Source organism: Artibeus jamaicensis, unplaced genomic scaffold (genome assembly GCF_021234435.1).
Source record: "Artibeus jamaicensis isolate MK-2021 breed Jamaican fruit bat unplaced genomic scaffold, CSHL_Jam_final contig_373, whole genome shotgun sequence".
Classification (NCBI taxonomy): Eukaryota; Metazoa; Chordata; class Mammalia; order Chiroptera; family Phyllostomidae; genus Artibeus; species Artibeus jamaicensis.
The window spans coordinates 13,711,084-13,721,558 of record NW_026521807.1 but is presented as its reverse complement, the minus strand read 5'-3'; the positions used below and the strand labels follow the sequence as shown (position 1 = coordinate 13,721,558).

Genomic DNA, 10,475 nt, shown 5'->3' with positions numbered 1-10,475 from the left:
GTGGCTTTTCTCTTACTGGATCTGCTTCTGGGAACATCAGATCATGTCCTAGTCTGACCCTAGGCAGACCTGTTTGAATCTTAACCCCAAGATTTGTTGTTCTCTTCACTCGGTTTGAATGCAACAACCACACAGAACACATGCTCACTCAATGATATCTACCACCCCCACTGACCAGTACAGTGAAGTCATCATTGTTCCCCCATGTGTGTTTCAGTCCTCTCTTCTTGGCTGCCAGGTAACACTGATGTCATGCAAAGCATTCTTGTTGTGTTAACAACGGTTGGACTTTTTCTGGACCAGACCTCATATATCGTGTTTCAGGGGACGTGATTTAACAGTTTTTATATTACAAAGTAAGTTTACTAGTTACTTTATAAGTACCACCGAAACTAGAATTACATTTATTAAGTATATTTAAGGAGCAGAAACTAGTTGCCTTATCTACCTATTAAAGAAAATCTTAGGCTGTTGAGATAAACAATGTAGGATTTAGTGTTTTAGTATTTTGATACACAGAAGACAACACCTGCTATCATGTGATTGTTAGTAAAGGAGATTACTGCCACGAATACTTAGGTACTTGGCCACTCCTGACCAAAGAGACATGAAGTCACAACAAACAAACAAAGCAACTCAGGAGTAATCAAACCTTATTTCTTAGCATAACTTATTTCTCATCTGTTGTTTTAGTCTCCAAATACATCCAGCACATTAGGGTGCCATATAAAAGTGTTAGTTTCATTTCCCAACTCTGTTAACTGTTCCAGTGAAGACACATAAGAATGATGGTCTTTTAACATATTGGGTAGTTTAGAAGTCTTGTCTTCAATTATTGTTTAGAAGTCTGGATGTCAAGACTTCAAAACACTGAGAATGTTTAACTGATATTAGGGTTTAGCTTTTTAAATGGAGAATTTCTTTCTTCAAATTGCATTTTGTTTTTTACAATTTGCAGGTATAGTGTACTAGATTCATTATAGTTAATTAATGAACCATTGCTAGTTACTGTGTTTGGGGTTTTAACATCGTTGGTTGGATCTTTTGTTTGGTCAACTTGCTCTTTTTTACAATCTTGAAAGCCACATTTTTATGATGTTTATTTTCCATTTCACATTTTCTTGAATCTAGATTGTTGACAATATATTCGTTGTTGACTTCATGGGCTTGTTCCTTAGTTGCACAAGTCTCCACAAAACTTTCTCCAAATTTAACTTTTTCTTGACTCTTTTTTGATAGAGTATCTGCAATTGCATGTCACATTTCTTCAGTAGGCTGGGCTCTTGCCAGAATGTCCTTCTCACAGACTGAGATCGTATTTTCAAAAGAACTGAGTGAGTCAGCATGCACAAGGCTTTTTCAATAGTTAAAAAGTTTCAGGGCATCTGGAATATTTTTTAATCTGGTCATTCATTGTGTCCAGTATTTCTTCTTTTAGCCATCCCTCATTAATCAGGTTTAGACATTCATAACATATCATGTTTAATTTTTCAGTAAATAACCTTTTTTCATCTTCTTCTATCATAGTAGTCCAAAAGTGCCCAGCTGGTCTTCATTTTGTTCTTCAGTTTCAGGCTGGGAACACTGAGCTAGGAGGCCTTTGCAGCATTCTTCTTTTGCTAGCCTTCCATTCACTCAGATGAGTTTTCCCCTCTTCCAAGGTTTCTTTGGGTTGAGCTAATCTATTGTAAATACTTGGTTTTGCTGTAGTATGTCTGTGCTGGTCAATGGTTTTTGACTTTTCTACTAGTTTGGTATTAGAAGATGAAGCAGGCCTGGCTATAATTTAAGGTGTGACGCTTCTTGATATTATCTATTTCCTTTTGCTGTTTTATTTCTTTTTACTTTGACTCTAGATGAAACTGTTTTTAACTTTAATAATTCTTTCTCATGAGACTTTGTGAATTGTAACTTTGGCAGAGGTTCTACTAATGTCTTATTTCAGGGAGTCTTGGGCATTATGAATATTATTGTGGCAACTTCTAATAGCAGGATGCAGGAGTTGTCTATTCTGAGATGTAGTTCTCACAAATGTAGTGGTAGTCACCACTCTTGAGGTGCTAACTTTTCACTGTTGTATTGCTGGTTTATATGCCTGAGCTTTGTGCATTTACAGATAGCAGTTGAAGGTTTGTCATTGCAGAACTCTCGTTTTTGACTTGTACAGGTTTTCTAAATGAATTAACCTTAAATTGAACCATTTGTCCATGATAGGGTCCAAGCACAGATTTCTTGAGCATTTTAGTAACATCTTGTTTCAGTTTTTCTGTAGTTTTACTATTATTGTTTTAAATATGAAACTTGGCTTAATGTTATACATTGATCTTGGGGCTCATCTTTAATTGATAACAACTTCAGAGTTTGATTGCTATTCTCCAAATTATGTGTCTCAATTGCTATATAGTTGAACTGGTTAACTTATTAGAAGGTTTTAAAGGAACACATTTTTTCTTCGTAATTATATTATTTTTGCTTCTTGTAGGTATATGAACATTTTCTTATTTATTTATTTACTTATTTACTTACTTACTTACTTACTTACTTATTTTAGAGAGAGGGGAAGAGAAGGAGAAAGAGAGGGAGAAAAACATCAGTGTGCAGTTGCCTTTCACATGCCCCAAACTGGGGACCTGGCCTGCAATCCAGGCATGTGCCCCAAATGGGAATTGAACTGGGAACCCCTTGGTTCACAGGCCTGCACTCAAACCACTGAGCTACACCAGCCAGGGTGACATTTTCTTTATCACCCTTTTTGTCTTAGGTTTCAGAACTTCTGTCTTATCTTGGACCTGACCCTCAGATGTCATCACTCTCCAGTGTCTACTACTGGGCAGTATATGATTTCCCTCTTTGTATGCAAAAAGTTTTTCTTTTTAGCAGATGATCATTGCACTCTGAGCACAAACTTGGCCCTCTGACTTGGGAAGCTGCATATCGGGTAGGGGGATGCTTCCCAACCCCTGAAATGGAAGCTTCTGCATATGGTGCACACCGGCAGGAGCTTGCCTTTTACATGGTGCGGCTTCTGACTCTGCACATTGGTGCCAGCATGAACCGAATGAGTAATTAACCATATTTATACGTACCTCTCTACAAATAATGTATAAGAGACTTGAAAAATAATTATTATAATGCATTTTTAAAGAAATAGCATGTCATAGCTCTTTGAGACCATCTTGGTAAAAAATATGACACCCTGGAGGGATTTTCCCTTTTAAAATACATTACCCTGTACCATCAGTAAATTTATACAATATTTTTGGATAAGAAGCTAAAAATCCTGAAAATTAAAAATATCCATTAAATAAAAAGTGTCAATAACAAAACATTTTCTTTGCTTATTTTAAAAATTATTCAAACAGATGGATTTTCAGGTTCATCTTCAAAACACAACCTTCACATATTTGCTTGAATCATCTGTACTTAGATATTTCCTTAGGTAGCTGCTTGATGTCAAATATGTATTTTGTTTGCATTACTTATTTGAGCAATTTGAACTTTATGAAGTCTACCCAAAGCCGACTTTAACTATGCATAATAAAAGTACTTCAACCAAACCTATATGGAGAACAAGGTTATTTCATCTCCAAAGTATTATTATTTCCAGATTAACCTGGAAATAATAAGCCTTCTTTCCCATTATTTTCTCTTCTTGCTCTTCTCTCCCTATTACTTTGGTTTCTCTAAGAAATGAAAGATCACTGAAAATTATTTGAACTTTCTGAAGAAAAATGACTATTTAAAAGGATATAACTGCATTGGGCTTAACTGGCTCTGAGGAAAGAAGTGGCACATGGACAAAGATGAATGATTTCTGACCATGAATTTCACTGTTAATGTAACATAAAGCAAGTGCTTGAAAGGATTTCATCAGTAAACACTTTAGATAATGAAACACTACTAAATGAGCCAAATTCTTTTGAATTAGTTATTCTAACATATATTTATATTATAATTATGACCTTAGGATATCTGGTATGTAAGATTGATATTTTTGATTATTAAAAGTATTTGTATATTTTAATTCTAAAAGAAGTTGTCTTTGTTTGTTTGGGTTTCTTTTGTATTTGTTTTAGAAAGACATTACCCAGTTTCTTTGAATTCTTTCACCTTTTCATTCAGCAAATATTTATTAACCACATGTAGAGAATAAAGTGAAATTTTGTGCACTGGGAACATATGCAGTAAAAAAAAATAAGGTTGTCAAGCAAAATTATCAGATATAGAAAAAATAAAAATATGATACTGATTATCCTTTCAGTAAAATGCTCATATTGACTAGTAGAGTTATTGGGGATCATCTGATTCCGAGAAGGGGTTCGTTTTTAATTGTCTTTGACATATGGCATAAAAACCAAATTGCATAAAACTGATAATACAACCAATTCATGTTCATGAAAATGTAAATGAACATTGTCCTGTAGTAGTAAATCTAAGTCAAATTCTCATCCCAACAAGTCGTAACATGTTTCTTATTGCCTCAATTGAGTTAATAAAATCTTTGACACATGTTCAATTAATACTTAATGAGAGGGATTTTACCATTTTGAAATTTTACTTTAGAAATGTACTTGTCTTTTAGCACCTTTTGGCCTGAACAACTTAAAAAGAGAGAATTATTTTGTTCTCATTCATAATAATAAATATAAGAGGGTGGCTTCTGAGGAAGGTGGAAAGTTCTTGTTATGTCAGCACAAAAATGTAAATGAAGAATATCTTTTAAGTGTATGGGCTTATAAACAAATTTATTTATTTTGAAAGACCCAAAAGTAAAGGTGTTGTTTTCTTGGTTTCTTATGCCTTTTTCTAACTTTGGCTTGGAGCAATAAGATTGTATATTGGGACAGTGATTATTGCTAGTTAACCTGAAATGAAAGTATACATATTGTTTACAGAGTTGATGATAAATATAGCTGAACACCCACCGTGCAGTTTACAGGATCCAGCTGGTTATTATAAGCTTTTATGAATAGTCTATAAAACTTAATAGATACCCATTTCTAGAACCTTACTCCCAGAGCTACAATCAGGTAGAAAATCAGCCCACTTGAAAGAGAATATTATACTATTTAATCACAAACCTTGACAATATTAGGATCTGGTACTTAGTAGTGATTATCTGTGAATGATAAAATACTAAAGATACATATAAGGTTGAATAGTGTCATAATTGAACATACTGATGCAAAACTTTTCTTAAAATATCTGAAATTTTATCAAATGCTATTGAATATTTTTTAAGTTCCTTAGTTTACTTTTTATTATTTAATTAGTTATGTGGTTGGGAATTCATATAAACTAATTTTTAAAATAATTTTATTATGCATTCATCAGAGCACCCATTTAGTATTGTTTGTTCAAGGGAAATTAGACATATAAGCTATGTTTGGATAATAAAATATTGATACTATAAATGTTTTTTTCAAATTTTATGATTTCTGAATATAGTTGGCATACTTGTACTTTTCCAAAGGTCTATAAATCCTGACTTAAAAATGGCTATATGAAAATTTCAATTCCTCAGAGAACTTCTGGTCAAGACGGCAGTAGGTAAATGCTATGCTTGCTTTCTTTCATGACCACAACAAGATTAAATTATAGAACAACCATCATTGAGAATTACCTAAAGTCTAGATGAATCGAAGTCCTATAAATAAAGGTATAAAGAAGCCGCCACATCAAGACTGGTAGATGTGGCAGAGATGCAGAGTGGGCTGGCCCCATACTCATGGTGTCGTAGTTAAGAATCAGGAAGGATATCTCAGATGCAGTGACCCCCACTGAGGAGCAAAGGGTCACAATCCCATACCAAGCTCCCCAGCCCAGGTCTCTAGTGATAGGAGGAAGAGGCATATTTGCTGTAAATACCTGCAGCAATTGAGTCTGAGCGAGACTGAGAACTACTCAAGACTAAGGTGCTGCAGGTCTTAAAGGGCCTAAGGACAGATATGTTTGCCCACAAACTGACTTGTTCTGGGCTTCATTGAAGAGTCCTCAGCTTGCAAAGTGGCAGGGACATACTGGGAGGAACTAAATTAACTACTCTCGGCATGAGGATTAGAAGGGTAGGGGCTTAGAAAAATCATTCCAGAGATGGAAGTGCTGGCAGACATCATTGCTGCTTTGTTGAGTCTTAGCCTCCCCAGCCTACCCAGTGCAAGTGGGTGCCAAATCTGTTTCCCATTAACTTAACATCATTCACCTTGCACTAGTAAGCCCCTGAGACCCTGCCCCAGTCAACTTGCACACACAGCCAAACTTATTCCAGCAGCTCCTCCAGACAAGCAGTCTGCCCATGCTTGCACTATGGACTTGCCTAAAATGATCAGATGTTCACAAATACTAAACAAGCGGATGATCTCCATGTATCCTGTATCTCAGGCTAAGCTAATTCAAGCCTAGCACAAGCAAATTCAAGTCTGAATTTGCATCATTAAGTCCCATCAGGTAGCCCCAAGCCTGGCATAAGCAGCACCCAGTCTTGGCTTGGAATGTAGCCTCAGCAAAGTAACCACAAACTGGGCACAAATGGCACCCAGGCTCAGATGACAACATGGTGTACACCAAAGGGTCTCAAGTGTGACACTAGTGGCAGCTAGACTTGGTTGACAGAATAGCACCTCACACAAGTGCATCCAAGGACAGCACTAGTGGAAACCAACACTAGATCACTTTCTTGACTCTACCAATGGCCCTAAGACAGGCAAAAGTGGTAGTTGACCTTGATCTTCATCAGAGTCCCTCACAACAGGCCCTAAAACCAACACAACTGGTGGCTACCTTCAGATCACAATCCAGCCAGCTCCAGAAATAACATCCACAAAAGGTGAATTTGGCTGGCACTATAGCTTGGCTAAATAGACTCCTACTCCATGGGTCAGCCCCCAAAGAACAATTTTTGCAATGTACTCATGGCCAGTACATACAGACAGTCAGATAAGGGCCAATCCTATCCACAGAGGTGTCAGCAGCAACCCACGCTCAAAAAAACCAGGAGGGAACAAGTAACCAACACAAGGGGTACCTTGGAAGCACCCAGCTCAGGTAACCAGAGAAACTGCATCATTAGGTCACCCAGGACATCTACTATATAAGGCCACTCTGCCAAGACTGGGAGACATAGCAGCTCTACCTAATACATAGGAACAAACAGGGAATCAGATAAAATGAGGAGACAAAGAACATGTCTCAAGTGAAAGAAAAGGGTAAAACTCCAAATAAATGAAATGAAGACAAATAATCTACCAGACTCAAAACACAGGTTATAAGAATGTTCAAAGACCTAAGGGAAGAATACAGAAGCTCAGTATAAACTTCAACAAAGAGTAGAAAACATAAAAATGGAGATATAAAACATAAAAAAGAACCACTCAGATATGAAGAATACAATACTGAAATGAAGATACATTAGAAAGACTCAAGAACAGATTAGATAAAGCTGAGGATTAACTAAGCAATCTAGGAGACAAGGTAACAAAAAACAACCAATCAGAACATCAAAAGAAAAAAAGTTGTTTGTTTTTTACATGAGGACAGTTTAAAGGAACTCTGGGACAACATTAAGTGTACCAACATTCACATTATATGGTACCAGAAGGAAAAGAAAGAGAGCAAGGGTTTGAAAACATATTTGAAAAAATAATGATGAAAGTCTTTTCAAATCTGGAGAAAGAAATATACATAATAGTCCAGGAAGCACAGTCTCAAACAAGATGAATTCAAAGAGTCCCACACCAAGACACATCATAATCAGAATGACAAAGATTAAAAGAGAATCTTAAAAGTAAAAAGAGAAAAGCACTTAATAACATAAAAGAGAACTTCCACATGACTGCTAATTGATTTCTAAACGGAAACTTTGTAGGCCAAAGAGAATTATCATGAAATTCTCAAAATGATGTGAAGCAAAGACCAGTAACCAAGATTGCTTTAACCAATGAAGCTATGATTTAGAATTGAAGGAGAGATAAAGAATTTCCCAGACAAGAAAGATCTAAAGCAGTTCATCATCACTAAGCCTGTATTATAAGACATGATGTCTTTAAGAAAAAAATACAAAAAATAGGAATAAAATATACTAAAAATTTTTCACTGACAAAGGCAAATATGTAGAAAAAGCAGTGGATCAACCAACTATAAAGCTAGTATAAATGTTTTAAAAAGTAGGAAGATTATGTTTAATATGTTAAAAGATCCACATAAGCACACACATACAAAAGTAAAGAATTACAAAAAATAAATGTGGAGGGGAGAGTTAAAATTATAGTGATGTTAGAATGTGCTCAAAATTAAGAAACTACCTACTTAATGTACACTTCCATATACATAGCTTGGTACGTATGTAGCACAAGTTAACTACAAACCAAAAATCTATAATGCTACACAAGTTATATGAGTAAAGGGAAAAAAATATGACTATATACTCTGAAATGCCATCAACATACAAGAATAGAGTACTAGAGTAAGAAAGAAACAGAGAAGAACTTCAAAAACACCCAGAAAACAATTGATAAAATGAAAATAACTACATAGCTATCAATAATTACTTTAAATGTAAATGGACTACATGCTCCAATCAAAAAACATAGGCTGGCAGAATTAATAAAAAAAAGCAAGGCCTGTATATATGCTGTCAATAAAAGACCCATGTCAGATCAAAAAACACATAGAGACTGAAAGGAAAGGAATTAAAAATAGTTCATGCAGATGGAAACAACAACAAAAAAAGCCAGAGTACCAAAATTTATTCAGACAAAATACATTATAAAATGCAGGTCATAATAGAAAGTTCTGATTAAAGTGAAAAACGTGTTTTTAAATGATCATTAATATGAATGTTACTTGATAGCTAATCTATTTTGTACCCTCAGTCTTGGTATCACAAGGGACACAGAGGGCAGAGTAGATGTTCAATACATGGTCATCGACAGACTGAGGTGCTTCAGGAAGGTGGAGTTGACTAGGTTGCACTTGGAGGTTTCTATACCCATTTTTTAACTCCTTCTGCTAGGGGTTGTTTGAAATTTTCTAGTTCTCGTGTTGAGTGCAGGTAGATGCCAATAATATTTGCATATTATTTGGCTAAACTTTTGACATTTGTATCGAAACTGGAACACGAGAGGCAATTTCCCTTTCAGAAAGGTTGTTTTTTTTTTCTTTTTTTTTTTGATAGACTAATTCAGGCCAATTCAATTCAGGCCTGTTCAATTCAGGCCAGCTAGGCTTGGACCTATTTCACAGACCCCTGACTATGTCCACAGCCTCTGAAATCTACTTTTCACTTTTTCTAGGCTAACGTTTAATAACTGCCACCTTCCTCCTCTGATAACTTAGAGGCAGTGAGAACGGCTACTGAGGCTGGCATTCCCAAGTTTTTTTATGGGCTAACTGACAAAGGTAGCAGGCGCATGCACAGTTTGAAGCAAACGTTGAGGGGAATGGTGGGTGAGAAAAGGAGAGAAACACAAGATGTGTCCCAGCCATTATCTACTGCAGCCTCTTCTCCCTATTTGCAGTAAACCATCCACTGGGAGGAAGTTTACTGACTAGGTCTATACAAGTTACAAAATATTTTTGGGTTACTAAGTGGAAACTATCTATTACATCAAATGGAGTGTTTTTAGTTGGTGTAATAGGTTTCTATATCCATATTGAATTGACATATATTAGAAAGTCATTTGAACTATAAATGCAGTGGCAAATTAAAGGAGACACGTGGTATTGTATCATGTGTACAACTTCACATCTTCTATTCATTAATTGGTAGATTTCCTAGAACAAGTTTTCCTTTCAATTGTTATTGTTTAAATTTATTTAAATACAGTTATATAAACCCATTCTCCCTATAAAAATGTAAAATATAACAAGTAAATTTAGAGTTTAGCTGGCTCTTGCCAACTTGTCTCCTGTCTCTAATCATGTTTATCAGCTTGATAATTGTTCTTTAGGATATTTGTCAATATATATTCAATATACTATTTATTTTCCTCCATATGAAAGTTATCTGAAATGGATTTCAATCCAGATTTCTTACTTGGTTTTATAATTTTGACTATAACAAGATTATAGTTTAGATGAGATTGAGCAAACTGGACCTTCACTGAATAGTATTACCATACTATAAAAACAAAGAGATTTGAGTCCCTGCAGCACAAAATAAAAAAGTAATAATAACAAAGTAATGGAAATTAAAGCAATAAAATTATAAAGTCAATTATATTTGGATGTGAATAGAATTAAAATAAAAATAATTCAAATTATAATTACTATAAAGTAGAAAATGAGCCTCTAGACATGCCTGGTGCATAGTAGGTCTTAATGTCTTATTTGTTTCCTTCATGAGTTATTAGGCATACTTTCTATGGTATAAAACTGGAATATGTATAAAACTGGAATATGTATCATAATAAATCATTATATCTTTATTAACAAACACAGAGTCTGTTTTTAAAAAAGTGCTAACATTCATAGATGAG

At 35.0% G+C, this 10,475-nt stretch overlaps 1 pseudogene; it reads right to left on the bottom strand.

Annotated features, from left to right (window-relative positions):
- Positions 1 to 670: 670 nt before the first annotated feature.
- Positions 671 to 2,933, bottom strand: LOC128627291 (cytoskeleton-associated protein 2-like; annotated as a pseudogene).
- Positions 2,934 to 10,475: the final 7,542 nt, after the last annotated feature.